At 47.7% G+C, this 20061-nt stretch overlaps 1 protein-coding gene across 2 annotated transcripts in view; it reads left to right on the top strand.

Moving 5' to 3' along the window:
* Positions 1-20061, top strand: part of LOC135915328 (neural cell adhesion molecule 2-like) — a 182612-nt gene that overhangs the window by 59967 nt on the left and 102584 nt on the right. The gene's annotated exons all lie outside the window — the stretch shown is intronic.

Here is a 20061-nt window from a genome sequence, read left to right as displayed (position 1 = left end):
GTCTGTCACCGGTAGGGGCACAATTACCGCAAGCACGAATTTATATGACTTCAAGTTGCCTCTTTCAACGCCCATTAAACGCCCGTGCTCAGTGGAATGGGGCTGAAATGGGTGGTTTCTCAACATCAACAAAATGGCGCATGCCATCGTTTAGAAGATTCCTTTCTGTGCCTACGCGTAGTTATGATGTGAAGTAGCTCCCCATTAATATTCTTATTTGTTGCATAGCCAGATACTCCGCTTTCGTGCGGAGCCCGTGGCTCTTCAGTCGAACTGCGTACATAACTGAAGTTACAACCAACTGAGCTAAATTGGATTGAGGGCGACTTAACGCTGGGCGAGTTAGAACTTTGTATATTTAGCAAATAAAACCCGGATAAGTTGGGACAGTTGGTTGGGATTCATCATAGGGTTCGTGATATCGAAACACAGGACAACAGGGTGACGTGTTGTCGGTTTCTACCTTCCTGTTGTCCGTGTTTTGTGTTGCGCCGTTACGAACCTTACTGAATATTCGTGCCAGCTAACACGTGAAGTGGCAATTTTTACATTTTCCGTTTAAAGAAGAAAAAAAAAAGCTCGATCAGTAAGGCTTGTTGCCACTCGGGGTTCGAAGGCGTGGGAACCTCTTTCCTCGTGGAGGGGTAAGTGAACGTGAGGTTAGGTCCGATATTCAGGACGTTAGACAAACCCGTATATATTTACATAAGTATAAGAAAATGCAAAGAAATACAGAAAAGTTGATGAAGAAGTGGTAGTCGCCGATCACTCCCGCCGTCCGTAGCTCCTTTTATGCCTTGCGTGATCGTTGTTCAGTCACTTCCCCCAATCCGGGGTGAGGAGGCAGATGACATTAGGTCCCACCAATCTGGGGTCAAGAGACCGATGACATCAGGTTCCACCAACCCGGAGGTAGGTTGCCCTTTTCGCCGACTCCGATCGTACTCTGACAGGTGACGGTCGGATCATCGTACTGAGAGCGTCTCCAGCTTGGACACGCAAGTTTGTGCTGCTGACAGGGGATAGCCGTATCATTGCTAATTGCTCAAACCTCTCCTGAACTAGGTATTCCTGCGCTGGTAACAACAATTCATCCGTGTCGAGAACCATTTCGACGAGGCCGCCGGCCCGTTACCCATAATCGTGCGAGCCGACGGGTGTCGCGGGGTGAACGGCCGATCATAACAGGCTGAACACTCTTTTGCAGTGGCTCGAGTTGCCTCGAGCCAGAAGTTATTTACTCCTGAAAATTACTTAAGGCTCACTCGCACTAGGCCTGCCCGACAGCGATTTCGGCATGCCGACTGTCGGCGACAGCGGTTTTTTACCATCGTGTCGGCGCATCTGTCACACTTTACCGGCGCCTACAAGCTGCCGATGGTCGGCGGAGAACTCGCGTCCTTACAGTGTGACAGAGGCGCCGACAAGAAGGTAAGAAACGCTGTCACTGACAGTCGGCATTACGAAATCGGTCTCGGGTAGGCCTAGTGTGAGTGAGCCTGTGCAATCCAGCATAACATGTTGCTGGGCAAGCCGGTTATTATTGCTGAGTATAGACCCTAAATATGATCGCTTTGGCGCAAACAAGGAAGGACGGAGGATGACGCCCCCTGTGTTGCCTTCCCGTCTTTCCTTGTTTGCGCCAAAGCGATCATATGTATGGTCCACTCAGCAATATGAGCCTTTACAGCTCTATTTCTTTAAAAAAATTGGGCTGACGCTTGATAGCAACATTGAACCATGCGTTGCGTGAAGTGATGTTTCCGAATGCTTACCTTTGCTCTCATAAGAGATAGAACAAACCTCATTACCGTCACTGTTTCTTCGTAGAGACCAACAGTGGTCGTTACGGACATTACGACATGCGTTACGGACATGCGTAATAAAACGTGTGCTAATTTGTATGCATGCTAGGCATTGACCGTTTGTTGTGCTATATGAAAAATGAATGTCTGTTGTTTTTAGCTGTTCGATCCCGAACCTATTTTTATCCAGCTTCATAAATTGAACACATGACTGCAGTATTTTATAACTAAAAATGTGATATCCAGTTCGTGTTAGATAGAGTACTCATTCGTGACGCTGCCCACCTTACATCTCGACGATAGCCATCGTAATTTCACACGGTCAGCAAGAAACAGTTCTTGCCCCGGCGCGGCTGGAAAAGTTGGGTTTATTACGAAGACTGAAGAATTTTTTTCATTGGTTACTGCGGCTCTGAAAAACAGAGAGCAAGAGCGAACAGCAAAGTAAACAACAAAAAAACACCAGAGAACGGTGCGGGTGTAAAGACACCGAGCAAATTGCAGCGATGAAGCTTCAAGCATGCAGTCCTTCTACTTCCATAGCGAGGGTTAAGCACACTAAAAGTGGAACATTAAACACCTCTTTTTCGGCTCTCAGAACCATCTAGGTAGATATATAGTGGACTAAGGTATATATTGTTGGGGAAGATGCTCTCAAGACAGCGGTAAATTTGTAATTGATATTTTTTTCTGACAATGTAGTTCAACTTTGTTGATGTCTTAGTGTACCGCGGTTCAAAAAAATTCTCTGTTTACTTTTCTATGCTATCATCAGACTTATCAATTCTTTCTAGTTTTTTGTCTTTCTTGCCTGAGGCGTTAAAGCTTTTTGTCTTAGCGTTTACAGCGGAGGACAACGAGACGTACTTATGCGATCTCATCGGTTCTGAAAGTCTCCTCTGGGAAGCTGTGAACTCCAGAACTCCGACCCTGTCGCGGAGTTCCTCATGAACCTTTTAAAAGCTGGTTCTCCATGGCTGCAAAGAAAAGGTTCCGGTGAATGGAAAAGGCTACAAGAGATAAAACACATCTACCCTAAAAACAAAAAATGGCAGGAGCGACCAAGGATTTAGGGGGTAAGAGCATCGTTTTTCACCTCTGCGCGAGCCAGCCAGCTGTAGCTGATCGTCTTCCACCCGCCTCGCTTGTTTTCTGATTTTACGTTTCAACAAGCCGCATATTAACGATGTTTTAGAAGGACTTTGAAGGGCTAGCCTGTGAAATGGTAAGGTTTCCGCTTTAGGAGCTAGCTGTGCTGAAAGCGCGCCCCACCACTTTGTTCTGATGTCTCTGTCGTGCTTCTCCGTGAGTGAGAAAAAATTGCTTTTATTTATCTTCGCGATTGATTTCACATTTTCTACCTGTTATTCTATATTTTCGTTCGGCGAGCAAAAACCGGCGAAGAAGCTTTGACGTAGGTGGTGTTTGTGGGTGAAATGACAGCATATGATTTTGACTTACTGCTTTTACGAATACCTTACGAAAGAAATACGTGACATTGGGGTTATTTCAGACAAGATTTACTTACTACGGTTGTGATAAACAGTAGTTGCATGCGTGCGCCATTTTGTTTTGTTAAATAGTTACAGCTTCATTATAAAGATGGGATTTAGCGTAAATATGAAGGTGATTTCGCGCAATATTTAGAGCAACGTTGATTGTGCAAATCTGCTAAGAATTGACGGAAAATGTGCATAAGCTATCTAATCTGCATTCGCCTAACCGACTCAGTGGCTATATGGCATTACGGTGCTTAGCATGCGATTAAGGGTTCGAACCACGTTCACTGCGGCCACATTATGGTGGGACCGATATGCAGGAACATCCGCATATATACCGTGCTCTAGTGTGTGCGAAAACTCCCGCACGCCCGCTAACTCGAGAAATCAGTAGCTGTGCTTTTGCAAATGTTACTCTTTCAGAATGAGCACACACAGGCCGTGAAGCTAACGGTGAATATATCGCAAAACTTTCTTCGGCGAGGTGGCTTGCACGTGCAGTCGTCACTCTTTTGCCTTGTTTCCACGCGTTGCGTCGTCTTCGAAGCACTACGCCTTTTCGCTCTCCCATGACGCCCTGACATGACGCTTTGATTGAACCACCTACTGTAGTAGTAAGTACTGTAGTAAGTGGGTGTAACCACCTACTTACTCAATTTGACTGAACCTGATGAACCTGAACATTTGACCTCTGATGTGACTTGACGAAATACTTGGTGGCGTTTTGCAGGAGGTATTCGTCACCATATCGCCTTCCGTCGCCTTTCACCTTCTCAACTCGTGTCTCTTCAGACACCGCCTCGCGCCTCATCGGATCCAATCCTCGTTCTGCCTTTCGTCAATGTCTGCACTCTACGCCAAAAATGGACTCAGTGATTAATTTTTAAAGCTGAGGCTTCCATAATCTATCGGCGTATGCGCGCACAGCACAATGCAGGGATCGATGCTTGAACAGTGCCACAACCTACTTAAAGTGATGGGTCTTAGGCGCCAGAAAAAAAAAAAAAACATGATTTGATGATGAGGCACGCCGTAGTTAGTGGGGGAATCCGCATTAAATTTGAGCATCTCGGCTAGTTCACAGCGCATTCACAGCACGATACACATTTGTTTTGGCATTTCGCCTCCATCGAAATGCAGTCGCCTTTCACCGGGAATCAAACCCGCAACTTCGTGCTAAGCAGTGCAACGCCGTAGCCCCAAAAATACCACGGCGAGTGACTCACTACTGAAGACCATATATGATGATAAAGTCGTCAAATGCCTGCGGCCCTATTTAACAACCGATGGTCTTTGTACGCGCCTATGAATAAGCAGTGAACTCAGTTTCGTGGACACTTGCATAACCCCTGTTCCCTATCCTACTTCCTCTTACCCTTTCCTATCCATAGGAAAGCTAGCACGCAGAAGAGAAACTTAACGACGTTAACTTCCCGCCTTCACTCTCTGCGTTTCGTCATAATTATTTCCATTCATGCTTTTATTTATCTATGGTCAAACTTTTCAGCATTATTTACTTGCCCATCACTCTACATGTATGTGCTACGCAGTCAAGGCATGAGCTGAGCAGCAAACGTAACCAGCGTCAGAGGGGCTTTCGCGTATACAGAGGCACCGTTCCTCTTAAGTTCGCTTATCGCTCACAACATTGCTTGCGAGTTTAGTTTGCCTAGAAACCTACGGAACATAATAGCGCATGCGCCTGCATATAATGTAGCATCACGAAAGTGCAAGAGCACAATCTCATCTCGACTATTGGAGAGCGAGGGGGTTACTAGGCATGCATAGGGGGGCTTTTACCTCCCGTTCCCGGTGACATTGAAGTGATGTTGAGCTAGAAGCCAGAGCCATTATCCCGGCACACAAACAACATCCGGGCAAGTTGACAATAAAATTTATTCACTCGTAGGCACGCGCACAACTGTGATATGAACGTAATATACAGTCTAACGTATAACACATGGCAAGTTGCGAGAACAAAATGACATCATCCGGGTGACCAGTCAAAATTGAAGAAAATACGGTCTCTGGCTCCCAACCCTTTGTATAGGACCGCATTGCATACGCTAGTTACTGCTCAAACAAGTTACAAAAGATATTTATTCCGAGTTCTACCTACTGTTTGTTCATAATATTACTCAAGCTGTAGCTTCGAGTACGCTTAAGGTTGTCATTTCCAATAGCGACTTTCGAAAGACAGAAAAAGGGCACCATATACTTCATTGTCATCTTTTAGCGCTGAGACATGGTTGCCTATGCTCTTTTGAACGTCAGCAGTCCATGAGTTCCACGGCATGGGCTTTGTGTTGTCTCGCGAGATGGCGCCACGTGGCGCGACGCCTTCTTCAGGCGTGTTTCTTCGAGCTTGGCAGTTAGTCAAAGTCAGAGATACAATTGTAACTAATATCGAAGAAAAAAATACCATTGGTAGATTCCTGGACTTTCGCAAGGCCTTTGATAGCATAAAACATAACATATTACTCGCCGCGCCGGGCTACACCACCGCCGCCGCCAGCTTCGCGGAAGCGCTCTCCGCAGCTGGGTCGCCGCCTGGCCACGTGACTCGCTGCGCTCCTGGCTAAGAGGCATAGTCAGTGCGAGCGTGGCCATGGAGGAGAGCGATGCCAGGTCGTCTTCTCTGAGCGTTGCACGTGAGTGAGAGGCTGTGAGCTGCTGTCGCCAAGCGGCGTCTTACCACCCCGCGGATATCGCCCGCCGATCTGCTTCACCGGAGAGGATACCGAATGCAACAAGCATCGCATCGGCGAGATCAATGTAGCGACCGCGTTCGCGCCCTGTCCGTGTGTGCTACGATGCTGCGCACGTTAGCGGCGTCTCTTTGCAGGCCTAGCAATTGCGCTTTCCCTGTGACACAACAGGTGTCGCAACGTCGAACGATGGGAGTCTACCCCAGCCTAATCACAGTCATGTGTAGCCACCAAACTAGGCACAGTCGCCATACCTGGCTTAACGAGGATTGTATAACTAAGTATAATATTTATAGCTAAGTCAAAGGTTAGCCAAGTGAAACCAAGACATAACCAGGCTAAACCAAGCTTTCGCTTTGCATATTGAGGGTTAATTTAGCTCAGCCGCAGCCAATTTTTATCACAGGAATCGAGTACCTGTTGGGAAACATAAACTGCATACTTTTTTTTTTCTGTACAAGTTGCGTGTACAAAAATTGGGCAGAGGCACTTAACGTGTGGGAATGCTTAAAACTGCTTACGTATAGGAATGCGAAAGCATTAGAGATCCTTTGTTACAACATTTATTTCGTGCTCTCGTCGTCCGTGCATGCTCTCCACTGCGTTCTAACTGCCCATCGGTAAGGCCAAACCAAAACGCGTCACGCTTCTCAATACGTGGCGTGCACAATCACGCACGCACTAGGCACACCTTCAGTCAGCCAGTACCGTGGAGTCGCCGTGGCGTCGGGAAAGCGTGTTCTCACCGAAATTTACCAAATTTTATTTGTCAAGGCATTGATTCATTTTGTTTACAGTAGCCTCCCTGAGAAATTTGGCGCTAATCCTAGTATTTCTGACGTTATTTTAACTACTTGTGGTTCGGCCACTTTTTGTACCATTACAGTAAAACACGTTGTGAGGCTAGTTGGTGCATAGCTTTCAATAGAATAAGCGCCGAAAAGTGACAGCACACAAGAAGAAAAACAGGCAGGACAAGGCGCTACTTGCAACTGTTGATTGAAATGACAAGTGGCTGATTATATAGCCATGAGGAGAGGAGAATGTTTTTAGGTCACGCCGACTAGGCCGACTTCTTTTCGCGTAATAGTGCTTTCGCATTAAAAACCATTCCTTCGACCCCTGCTGAAGGGAAACAGAGATTGTATATATGTGCGATCGTACGAAGTTTGGAGGACAGTTTATCTTCGCCTTATAGAGTGGAACGCGATAGCATTCAAAGATCCCTGACTGCTTCTCACGCTTGCCGGCAACTGCAGCGTGCGTAACCGCAATGTTTACCGGGAAACGCTGGCGCCGAACGCTACGCACGAAGGCGAGCTGTTTGGTTGAAACATGGCCGCTTGCGTGGGATGCGGATGCGTGGAGGCGAGCGCCATCTAAACGGTGTTGCAAGGAACCGGGCGCGCCACTCTATGAATGGTATATATATATATATATATATATATATATATATATATATATATATATATATATATATATAGTCATATAATGAGAAGCCAACAAACACTGACACCAAGTACAACATAGGGGAAATTGCATGTGCTTAATAAATGAAATAAAGTAATGATAAATTAATGGAAATTAAAGTGGATGAAAAAACAACTTGCCGCAGGTGGGAACCGAACCCACAACCTTCGCATGTCGTTCCAAAGACGTTCCACGTCCGCCGCCAAGGTCTGTGAGTGGGGGCGCTGGCTAACACTCCCAGAGTTCTACTAGTACACATAAATACCCGAAAAAGTGGATGGCGAAACGCCGCCGCGGTAGCCCAATTGGTAGAGCATCGCACACGACATGCGAAGGTTGTGGGTTCGGTTCCCACCTGCGGCAAGTTGTTTTTTCATCCACTTTAATTTCCATTAATTTATCATTACTTTATTTCATTTATTAAGCACATGCAATTTCCCCTATGTTGTACTTGGTGTCAGTGTTTGTTGGCTTCTCATTATATGACTAATAAATATCTGGCCCCTCGGTTAACCCCCTTTCTTCTCGTTTATATATATATATATATATATAGAGAGAGAGAGAGAGAAACGCTGGAAAAGATGTTTGTGTTTGAGTTCCCTCGTAAGAGAACTATATTTTCTTGTACATTCCAATTGCAATCACACACTACCACGCCTGTACGTTGACTGTGAGTCATATTTTACTATTTTTCAGACCCACTTTACTCTGATCAATTCAATTAGTTCAGTAACGTCCTTGCCCTACACAGCGGCCCTGCGTGGTTGGGTATGTGCGGTTCGGAACTAATTTTAGCTCATAATACGGCCGGCGATGGACGTGGGATGCGATACAGCGTCGCTTGATTTTTCGCGACACGGTGCCCTTAACGCCAGAGTTGGCGAAAGTTTCATGAATTTTTAATGCGAGTTCGTTATCGCTGGCCTTACACCCACTTTGGAGGTATGTGTTTCCGTGACGAAAAACTCACGCTCATCCCGAAGGCAGTGCAGCCTAACGCAGTGGCCCACAGCTCTAGCTGTCACAAGAAAATATTACGAGAATTTGACAAGTGACGAACGCGTCATGCGTTTATATAGAGCGACTTTGCCACGATCGTGGCCTGATGGTTAGAGCATTTGGCTGCTGTGCTGGATGGCAGAGGTTTGATCCCCGCCTCAGTTAGGCATTTGTTGATGGCAGTATTGGCTGCGAGCACCGTTACCGTGTTAGTGTGGTTGCGCGGTGGTCGGCTCGTATCGAAATGAACACGGCGGCTCTCCGTTGCCAACGTTTTTGGTCAGTTGTTCGGTAACGAATCGCGCTGACTGCAGTGAACCCATGGCCCTTCAGTACCACATTTTTCCACGAAAGGCAATGAACTTTCATAATATACGTGAAAGGAGCGCTAAAGGAGTTTTTGTTCCCATAGATGAGATTTTTGTTCGTGTTCGGCGTGCGTTCTGCTTACATCACTGGAGCCATTGTTGTCCAACTGAACTTACATCTTATTCTTGCGTTGGTCACAGGAATGCATGCATTCCTCTACCAATCAAGTTAAAGTAGTTCGTTATTGTCACTCTACTTCACCCCTTGTTCGCACAAATACCTACCTTTTACTTCTTGTTCAATTCGAGTTCTGTCAAATAGAAAAGTTACTAAGCGCACAGTGAAACAGGGTACGCGGCAATAGTGGTTTCGCTGTGACGGGCTTCGTTTTTTTCCCGCGGGAACAGTAAAAACGTAGTACTTTGCATCAGCACCTAACAAGGTCTTGCATGATTATGTGCATGAAAAAGATGCAAAAGATTTTCGAATATTTCAAAAGCCAGCCTTATTACGTTGTTTCTTTTATTTCTGCCTCTAATGGCCGCTTCCTTCCGTAATGCTAATATTTGACGCCACGCTGAATAGGTCACTTTATCAGCCGCCAGCAACGCGGTGGGATATCTACGTAATACAAGGGCAACTCAGGAACAGCGAAGTGTTGATCCCGTAACGTCTAGGCGAAAGGCGTGCTATTCTATCCTCGAGTAATCTGCTGCTGAGTAATCTCACACCATCTTCTTCATGTTTCGTGGTATTACAGTGATTTCAGAATGATCAGCGCGTCTCTACAAGGAATCGCTAAAACGGTGTGTTCACGTATCGCAGCTACAACTTTATACGTTTAAAAGGACGCCAAATGCTATTTGAGAAGTGCTTGAATCATAATGCCGCGACAAAATTAAAAAAGTTGTCACGAACGGAGGGCGCGACGATCCCACGTCGCTCGCTCGACACGTGCAGTCACTGATTTTATTGCAGAACAAAAAAGTGCATCGCGACACCACTTGAGTCACAACTCCGTCAAAATTTGCATACCAGTACATAAAAAATAATAAAATTATCGAGTTTTGCGTGGCACAACCACGATCTGGTTATGAGGCATAGTGGGCGACTCTGGATTGATTTTGACCATCTGGATTTCTTTAACGCGCACCTAAATCTAAGCACACGGGTGATGTTTCATTTCCCCCCCGTCGAAGTGCGGCCGCCGTGGCCGGGATTCACTCCCGCGACCTTCCTGCTTAGCAGCGCAGCAACCAAGCCACTAAGCAACCGCGGCGAGTTACCAGCACTTTCGACTGCGGTACAACCACGGGACAGACTTCAAATTATATATGTACACTACGCCTCACACGCACGTGTAAGCAAGTTGCGGCTAGCAGACGACGCGAGGTGCCGTCCGCACATGGAATCCGGGATTGCGAATGCCGGCATGTTTTGCTCCGGCCATCTCATTCGTACAGGGAGAGCAAGTTCGGTGGTGGGCGTGGCCGACTTCTCTGCGCCGCGGCGCTCACAACCGAGGGCTTTTCTCGAGTCGAGAAGGATTTCGGGCGCTCCGGTACTGTTGCTGTGGTGTGGATGAGGCGGGAAAAGAATGCTTTTGCGTTCTGTGTGACCACTTACTGATCCGGAAATGGCGGCTGATGGTCTACGATGTGCAAAATGAAGGCTGGCCCCTATAAATATTCAAATGCGTTGATCTTCACATTCTAATAAAGCATGCTCCATCGTTTCCCTAGCTTTACCGCAGCAAGCAGATGGATGGATGTGTGGATGGATGGATGGATGGATGGATAGATGGATGGATGGATGTTATGAGCGTCCCCTTTGGCATGGGGTGGTGGGTTGAGCGACCAAGCTCGTGCTGTTATACTGCCTAATGTCCTTCGTAGGTTAAACAATAAAACAGAACAGTAAACTCCCACAACCAAATTTTCTGATCCCCTATTGCGAACTGTGCCTTTTACGTCTCCGTCTTTTGTCATTTCCCTACTTTTCTTCCACCAATCCTCCAATCGCCTCTTACTAATGCCTATTGCGGACATGTTTACTTTTCTACTTCTCTCGCTGAACCCAAGGGCTTCAAGGAGGCCAGTGGGGCCTAAATCGACCGCTGGGTAGACGTCTTCACATTCTAATAAAACATGCTCCATAGTTTCCCTAGCTTTACCGCAGCAAGCACATGCTTCTTCTTCTTTCTTACATATCGCTTCATAGGCGCGTGTTCTAAGGCATCCCGATCTCGCTTCCAAAAGTAATGAGCTTCCCTTTGAGTTATGATAAATCGTTTCTTTCCTGATTTCGTTTTTTCCTCTTAAGCAGTTACTCATGGCAGGTTTCTTTTCCATTGCCTCCACCCAAGAAATTATTTCAGCCTCTCTGACTTTCCCCATAACGTTCATTGTTGCTGGGTTGCCCACCCTACAGGCCTCATACTTGCTGGTAAGTTTCCTAGTTCTTTTCATCCACTGTGAATCAATGTTGATTACAGAGCCTTCGGCTACCAGCGCCACCTAGGGGGAGCCGGGTGAAAGCTCCAGATTACGCTTTTCTTTTCTTTTCTTTTTTTTTTGCTAAAGAGCGCCTGCATGCAACACCTGCAATCACGCGCAACCTCGGACGCCATGTCCACACTATCGTGGTTCAGGCAGTGTTCGCCAGGCGGCAACACCGCTGGATCTCGCGGCGAAGAGGTGGACTTCATCCGTTTTGTAGGTATACAATAGAAAACGCGAGATGTGTAAGCGCAGACGCTCGCGCCGCAGTACACAAAATCGCAAAAGAGATATGGAATAGGGATTATCACTTACAGCGCGAGCGAAACAACAGGGACAAGGAAGAATGACGTAATACGAGTGGTGACTCACGACTGGCAGTTTACTGCTTACAAACAAAATATACATAGGAAATTCACGCATACGTACACCCGCACACCATCTGCTCCCCTCATCCATAAAAGCGAAACAAAAGAGAAGACCGGTATAACAGAAGATGGTGGTGATGTTTTTTTTTTGCCGGTTAGTCACGAGCAGAAAGCTTGTTCCTTTGTTGTGTAGCGTAAGTGACGCCTGGCTGACGCACCTGTCATCACATTTGCTCATAAGGCATGCATCTGAAATAAGGCCGGTCTGTTCATTACTATTTGCTCAGAGTGTGCGTGCGCAGTCAAAAGCATGCTTGCAAGCACAAGCTGCGCAATGAGATATGGAAGCGTCTCTTCAATAAATGAGAGTGTGCAAGGTGGGCCGCGAGACACGTGCGTGCAACTATCGAACCGTGACAATCGTCACAATGTAAATATGCTTTCGCATACGTAGACTTGGTGGGGCTAAGTTGTGTTTTGTTCTCTATTTTTTCTGTGGTACACGTTGTTTGCGGTAGGTTTCCTTGGTATCAACTGTGAACTAATGAAGACTCCTGATTTATAAATGTGTAAAGTGAGGAGCAGGTTAGGGATAATATTGCTCCGACTCGACTGCTCCAGGTCGCCGATGGTAGAACTCCGGCTGTGCTTGGAATGTGTACTGCTCGTGTCAGTGTCGCCGGTCGCCACACGTCCGTTTTGTTTAGTGTGCTTGAACATTGCCCTCATAATGTGATCCTCGGACTCGACTTTTTGTCTGCCCATTCTGCTCTGATTGACTATTCCGCCGGTGTTGTACAACTTGACCTACCCCTACCTGTTCCCATTGACCTTCCGGCTCAAGCTCCAGCTCAACTTTGTTCCGCAGATTTTATACGCCTGCCATCTCTTGCAGCAACCTTCATCCCTATTTTAGCCAGCCCACCTGTACCTGACGGAGACTATGTCCTTACTCCCTCGACGTCAGTCCTGCTTTCTTAAAATGTCTCCTTCCCACACACCATCGTTTCTGTAGCGGACAATCAGACATGTCTTCCCATCCTAAATTTCGGGCAGTGCCCACAAGTAGTTCCTCGAGGCATGTCTCTTGCCACGTTGTCACCAACGCACGAGTGCCACATTTCTGCTCTATCTGTTGCGCCGTCTTCGACCACTGCTCATTCTGCGCCTTCTGCATCAGTACCGACCGACGACTTTACAAAGATGATTGCACCGGACCTCTGAACCCAAGAAGCCGCATAGCTACGTGGCCTCCTCGAGTCCTACTCCGACATTTTCGATCTGAATGATCGCCCTTTGCGTCAAACTACGGTCGTGACACATCGGATAAATACCGGCGATGCGTCACCTGTTCGCAGACGCCCATACCGGGTGTCGCCCTCTGAGCGACAAGTTATCCAGAGCGAGTTTGACAAGTTGCTTGCCAAAGGGAATATTGAAAACTCTTCCAGGCCGTGGGCGTCCCCTGTTGTTCTCGTCAAAAAGAAGGATAACAGCTGGCGATTCTGCGTTGGCTATCGTTATCTAAACACGATCACCAAGAAAGATGTATATCCACTTCCCCGCATTGACGATGCTCTGGATTGTCTCCATGGTGCCACTTATTTTTCATCTATAGACCTTCGCTCTGGATATTGGCAAATTGCCGTGGACGAAATGGACCGTGAAAAGACCGCATTCGTCACACCAGACGGCCTATATCAGTTCCGGGTAATGCCTTTTGGCTTGTGCAATGCCCCGGCGACCTTTGAACGGATGATAGACATGCTCTTGCGTGGTTTGAAATGGTCCATCTGTTTGTGCTACTTGGATTACGTCATCGCATTCTCTTCAACTTTTGACACTCATCTTGAAAGACTTTCATCTGTTCTTTCTGTTTTTCGCACCGCTGGCTTGCAGCTCAACTCGTCCAAGTGCCACTTCGGTCACCGCCAAATAACTATGCTCGGACACCTCGTCGATTTATCAGGCATTCGCCCCGACCCCACTAAAGTTCACGCTGTGCAGAATTTCCCCTACCAACTTGTGCCAAAGATGTTCGCAGCTTTATTGGCCTATGCTCGTACTTCCGCAGGTTTGTGGAAAATTTCGCCCATGTTGCCCGCCCCCTGACTGACCTCCTGAAGAAAGACGTTCCTTTCTCTTGGGGCTCTGAACAAGCGTCTGCTTTCTCGCAGCTCATGACGCTGCTCACCACATCTCCTGTTCTCGCCCATTTTGACGCCTCCGCTCCGACAGAAATCCGCACTGACGCTAGTGGATACGGCATCGGCGCAGTTTTAGCTCAACGCCAATCTGGGCACGACCGCGTCATCGCCTACTCCAGCCGCTTCCTCTCTCCCGCAGAGCGAAATTACTCGATTACCGAGCGCGAGTGTCGCGCCCTCATTTGGACGGTGGGCAAGTTCAGACCCTATATATATATGGTCGGCCATTTACAGTTACAACCGACCACCACGCCCTTTGTTGGCTTTCCTCCCTTAAGGATCCCACCGGACGCCTCGGTCGCTGGGCCCTACGGCTGCAGGAATACACATACACTGTGGTCTACAAGTCGGGTCGTCTACATCAGGACGCCGACTGCCTGTCTCGAAATCCCGTCAGTGTACCGGACGGCTTAGTGGATGTCGCACCGATCTGCGTTCTTTCGCTCTCTGCCTTGCAAGACATTGGCGCTGAACAACGACGCGATGAGTCGTTACACCCAATTATCGAACGCCTGCTCTCTGATCCGTCTGACCCATCCCCTCACATGTTCGTGCTACAAAACGGCATCCTGTATCGCCGCAACATGCACCCCGACGGGCCCGAGCTCCTGACCGTCATTCCGTCTCATCTGCGACAGACTGTACTGCAGCAGCTGCACGACGTTCCCACCGCTGGACACCTTGGCGTTACGCGGACCTATGACCGAATTCGGCGACGGTTCTTCTGGCCCCGTCTCAACCGCTCCGTTCGCCGCTATGTTGCCGCGTGTGAGTCGTGTCAACGCCGGAAAAGACCAGCTGTGCCTCCTGCCGGACTGCTGCAGCCTTTGGATATACCGGCCGACCATTTTTTTCGCGTTTTCGTTGATATACTCGAACCATTCCCTATGTCGAATGACGGAAATAGGTGGATTGCCGTCGCTACGGACTATACAACTCGCTATGCCATTACTTGAGCCCTACCGACCACCTGCGCTACAGACGTCGCTGATTTCTTGCTTCACGACGTTATCTTGCACCACGGTGCACCTCGTCAACTTCTCGCCGATCGCGGCAGATACTTTCTTTCCAAAGTCATAGACGAGCTACTTCAATCATGTGCTACTAAACACAAACTTACTACCGCTTACCACCCTCAAACTAACGGTCTTACCGAACGCCTGAACCACACAATAACTGACATGCTCGCAATCTATGTTTCCTCCAATCATCGCGACTGGGACATTGCTCTACCATTTGTCACGTTCGCCTACAATTCCTCGCGCCACGACACAGCTGGCTATTCCCCCTTCTATCTCATCTTCGGCCGTGAGCCAACTTTGCCTTTCGAGACACTCCTCTCGACCACGCTCGATTCGCCGACAGAGTACACTCGGGATGTCATAACCACAGCGACCCAAGCACGCCAGATTGCCCGCATTCGTCTTTCTGCTTCACAGACACGCCAGAAGTGCCGTTACGACCAGCGCCATCACGACGTGCATTATGAACCAGGTGCTCTTGTGCTAGTCTGGTATCCAACTCGGCATGTTGGTCTTTCGGAGAAATTCCTCTCGCGCTACTATGGCCCTTACCGCATCCTTCGCCAGGTGACCCCTGTCACGTATGAAGTGTCTCCGCTGGATGCCACGGTGCCTTCACCTCTCTCTGACATCATCCACGTCCGCCGTCTCAAACCTTACCTTTCTCGGACAGATGAGCCGCACCAATCAGGTGCTTTTTCCGACGTTGGTGATGTCACAGTCGGTAAGGTGGAAAGAAGACGACGCTGATGGTGGTCTTAGAGACGACGAAGAAGTGTTTAAGAGTATCGATGCTCTATGCTTGTTGGCTCAGCCATTAAAAGCCACTTGTAAATAGACGAACGCTTCTTCCTTCCCGTAACATCATGTAGGCGAAGTTCAAAGAGTGCACTGTAATTAAGGCCTTAGCAGTGCATTACGTTTGAAAGGAATCCGGACCATTATAGGTGTGTTTTACGAGCAACGCAGAACTTAACTCGCTGCCCTGAAAGAACCACAAACGCCACCAAGATGAATTTGAGTGATAATATGGGGAGCATTATAGCCAGTGTTCTGCGCTGAAAAAAAAAAAAGCTGTCGTTAACAAGTGCTCGAGGCGTTGTATGAGGGCAATGTTTAAAGCGGGCAAGTCATACGTGAGCAACAATTAAAATTATACGGTTTAATTAAACGCAACTAAATTTGTTAAGTCCACTTCTCCAAAGAGGTGGCTTCGCATGAAATTGGTTTGTGATTCATCAAGGTCGCGCAAGTCTGCTGAGTTTTTTTAAAAGGGAATATGCCTTCTGCCTTGGCTTTTTCGACGGCTCGTGGTTGGTGGGATAGAGGTTCGTACAATATTTACTCTAGGGAGCTCTAGTGTCTGCGGGAGCTGCAAAGGGTGTGGTTCAGCCAGCATGGGAATTAAGGGGAAGTACACGGATTTGCCTAAACTTCGTTCTTCTGGCTTCAAATGGCTTCGTGACTTTGTAAGCTCTCCATGTTCAACAATCTACTGCGTAATAAATAGTTCAGGACACATCATCAAAATCGTCCGACAGCGAGATTCGAACACAGCGCCTCTAGCACAGAAGCCCGACATTGAAATCATTACGCCATGGACGCATGTATCGACAAGCGGCATCTGACACACTTATGAATTGATCGCGAGCAAGCCAGTGCCTTGAGACGCTTGGCGTATTACGATTTGGCTACGTCGACGAGCTGAATTGTTTCAATTAGCAGAGATTGTGTGTTTTCGAAGCGCCTTTTGCACCCGCAAAGTATAGATTACTCGTAAATTTACCACAATGAAAACATGTAAAGCGTAATAAGCAAAGCCACAAGATCATCTGAGTCCACAAGCACGAAGATGAGACAAATCCATGTGTTTTCCATCATTCCCGTGGTGGCTGAACGATTGCAGTGCCAGAGTTACCTCTAGTAATTATTGTTGGAAGCTCTATGGTTGGTGACAGTTGGTTGGAGTTTCAGCTAGCTGTATAGAGGCGCCGATGTAAAGGGCATGTGCTTGGGCGCAACTTAGTTGCTAGGCGCATACGTAGGCGAACGCCAATAGTCAATATATCACGTTACAAAAAAAAAAACTTTTACAAGAACGCAGCTTCCACAAACGTGCCCATGAGTGCTACGTATGGCGGTTTCAAGAATAAATCAATAATTATTCAAATTTGGTTAAACATTCAGAGCTGCTGCGCAGGCTGTGAAGAGTAAGAGCATAGTCGGGCCTGCCAGGATCTGTTCCCACACGAGCGATTTCACACTCTTACAATGTTATCAACATTGCCCCAATGTAAAAAATGGTGGAGAAGGGTTCTTGGCTATCCATTGCCGTGACTGCGGTTTTTTTTTTCAACACAGCGATCGAGGTTTCGCCGTGTTAAACCCTGAAAATTTTATATTCAGCGGTTATGTTTAAAGTTTACGCTCAGAGTTATTGCAGCGCAGTCATTTAGTAACTCTCTACACCAAAAAAGCTGCAGTCGCTGGTTGGTGGTGGGACTTGCAGCACCGATACAAAGGCGCCCACGCTAAGGGCACATGCCCTCGCTCCACTGAGTTGCAGGACGCATTGGTTGCCGAACGTCGACTATTATAGCTCTTCGAGACGCACCCTCTGTCACGCGAATGCTTTGGGGCACCCAGAGGATCAGATATCACAGCGGCGCACGTGGGAACAAATGCATTTCTGCTCTGCCGCCACCCTCCGTCCCTGTTGCAGCCGGAGAGGAGGGTGACAGTGGCTTTCCAAGCTAGCCCTCATGCCACAGGCGACATAACATACTACAAATCGGCTTATACTTGTATAGCCAGCTATCCTACCATTAAAGTTGAGTTCGTTACTGACTCTGTTCGATTCCGAATGATGCAATGAAACAACGAACGCTACCTAAATACTGACACGAGTAGAGTATTTTTTTCCTAGGACACGTTCTGTACTCGCTAACCACTGTTACTAAGTTAGAGCTCGGCGCAAGACGCGCCTGCATCTGTTGTAACATTACCGAATGTTGTCACCTAGTCTTTACCGAAAGAATCCTGCCTAACCAGATTTCTGACACGAGGCGAATATTCGTGTTCATTTTGCAACATACACGAGAACCAGTGAAAAGTTTGGAACGTATACGTTAAGTACAGCCGGCGCACTCGAGTCGGGTGTACTTATTGTATACGTTCCAAAGTTTTCACTGATTTCAACGACCGAAAAGTGTGCTCGCCGGTATCGTTGTGCTCCGAGTGTTACTTGTTGCTATGGGCACAAGTTAGCCCAGTAAAAGGTTAGATCCATGACTCACTGTTTTGACCCTGATCGGTTGTTCATCGTCACTGCAACGCTACAGTATGCTCACTGCAACAATAATACGCCTTCAAATGCATCACTGATCGAATAGCTTTTTGGCAGCTTTCAGTGATTCACTGACCATGGCAGTAATCGTCGATAATTCGTTCACAATTTTCACTTTTTATTTCCCTTAGTCCGAAGTAGTATAGAAGAGATGTCACAGCGATGCCACCTCCTCATCAAATCCATAATGCAGAGTACTGGTAAACCGTGCGATAGCTGCCAGCCGCCAGCTGCCAGCGCCCGTGATTGTCATAAAGCTATCGGACCAAGTGCCTTATCTGGGACTGCCATGCTTACGCATCAACCAGACAGCGCCCAGCACGCATTTACAATGGGACCACTGCACGAGTACTCGCCACCAGTTACCACGATTACATTCACCCGGCTGGCTACACTCGGCTCGCCACTGGTGGTCACCAGTCACTGGTGGCCTTTGCAGCTGAACAGTTTTACTATAGCGTAGAGCAACATACGCATAGAGCTAGCGTTAGGATTGCGTGCTACGCACTGCGCATGCGCTGTGCGTAAACGGTGCTGGAACTCTTAGATACGCATGCCAGTTTGGGTATTTAGCGTTTAACGCCGACGCACGCAAGGGGAGCTTTATGTAGGGCAATATGGTGTCACTTCGAGTCGCCTGCTTTGGATCTATCGAGCCGTCGGCCTGCCCTTTTGGGCTCATTCGTTCCCCAATAATGCTCGCATTCGCTTTAGATTTGTCTGATGATGCATCGACAGCGGCGTATTGGTGGCAAATGGGCGTCCTTTTCGCGATACGTTCTCAGCAGCGCAGCAGGCTTACGAGAGAGTTTGCTCATGTTTGCTGTAGCCGCGTTGAGATTGTGCCAAAGCCTGCATTTCGCTTATTCGATCGGTTCGAAAAATACGGCCACAAGTCAAGCCGGTAGGAGTTACGTTTTCCGCGGCAAAACAAAGTAGAGGGTGGTCGGTGCTGTGGACACGATGCGTGTGCTCTTTACGAACGAAGACGACGTGAACCTCGTGAAGGAGGTGTTCCCCTCGAATACAGAGACTCTGGCTTTGAATAGGCTCGACTTATTGGCACACTTGCGGATTCGGCATTGGATTAGCTGGACATTTCGTGTGGACTTGGCTTACCAGTACTTTTGTGTTTTTACATCGAGATGGCACCATTTATGTTCCTGCGCTAGCGGTAGCATCTTGCTCCGTTCTGCTATTCTAAAAGGCTGCTTTGTGCCGCGCAGTGCAGTCTTTCTTAGCGTTAGCCTTGTGTCGAAAGCTAACGCGAGCGCACGCATTTTACGTTATACTAAAGTTGTCTAATAAGGCGAATCTAACTGCCCTCTCCTTCACTTTACTCCACTAAGCCAAAGTGTCATACTTTCGTGAAACCATCTACTCGCTCTTTCATTTTTTATTTCATTGTTCTCCTTATTTTGTACGCAAATATTTTTTTCGATACTGACCTAAGACACAGATCATTCGTGACGGTCGCTGTCTGCCTGCCATGTCAGCTAATCACAGCAGCTTTATTGACCAATATACAGTACCACCGCCTCTCCGCACCTATTGGCTGCTGCACTCTCTTTGCTGTCCCAGAGGGCTCTGCCAGGTGGTACACTGTGAAAGCGGCATGCGCGGTTTTACGACCAATAAAGTGTAAGAAAATTCCGGACAATGGTTCAGCGGAATGCTGAGCGGAGTCAAGAGGAGAGGGGGGATGTTTTTTACGGACAATTGCAAATGCGCCGTCCGGCGGTGAGAAAGTGGCCAGTTTCTTGGAAACTCATTGCGGTGCTGAAGCAGCGCGGCTCCTACACACGGCCTCCGTGATAACAGTTGCAGTTT

The sequence above is a fragment of the Dermacentor albipictus genome, chromosome 1 (genome assembly GCF_038994185.2).
Source record: "Dermacentor albipictus isolate Rhodes 1998 colony chromosome 1, USDA_Dalb.pri_finalv2, whole genome shotgun sequence".
Lineage (NCBI taxonomy): Eukaryota > Metazoa > Arthropoda > Arachnida > Ixodida > Ixodidae > Dermacentor > Dermacentor albipictus.
This window is presented reverse-complemented; position numbering and strand designations above follow the sequence as displayed.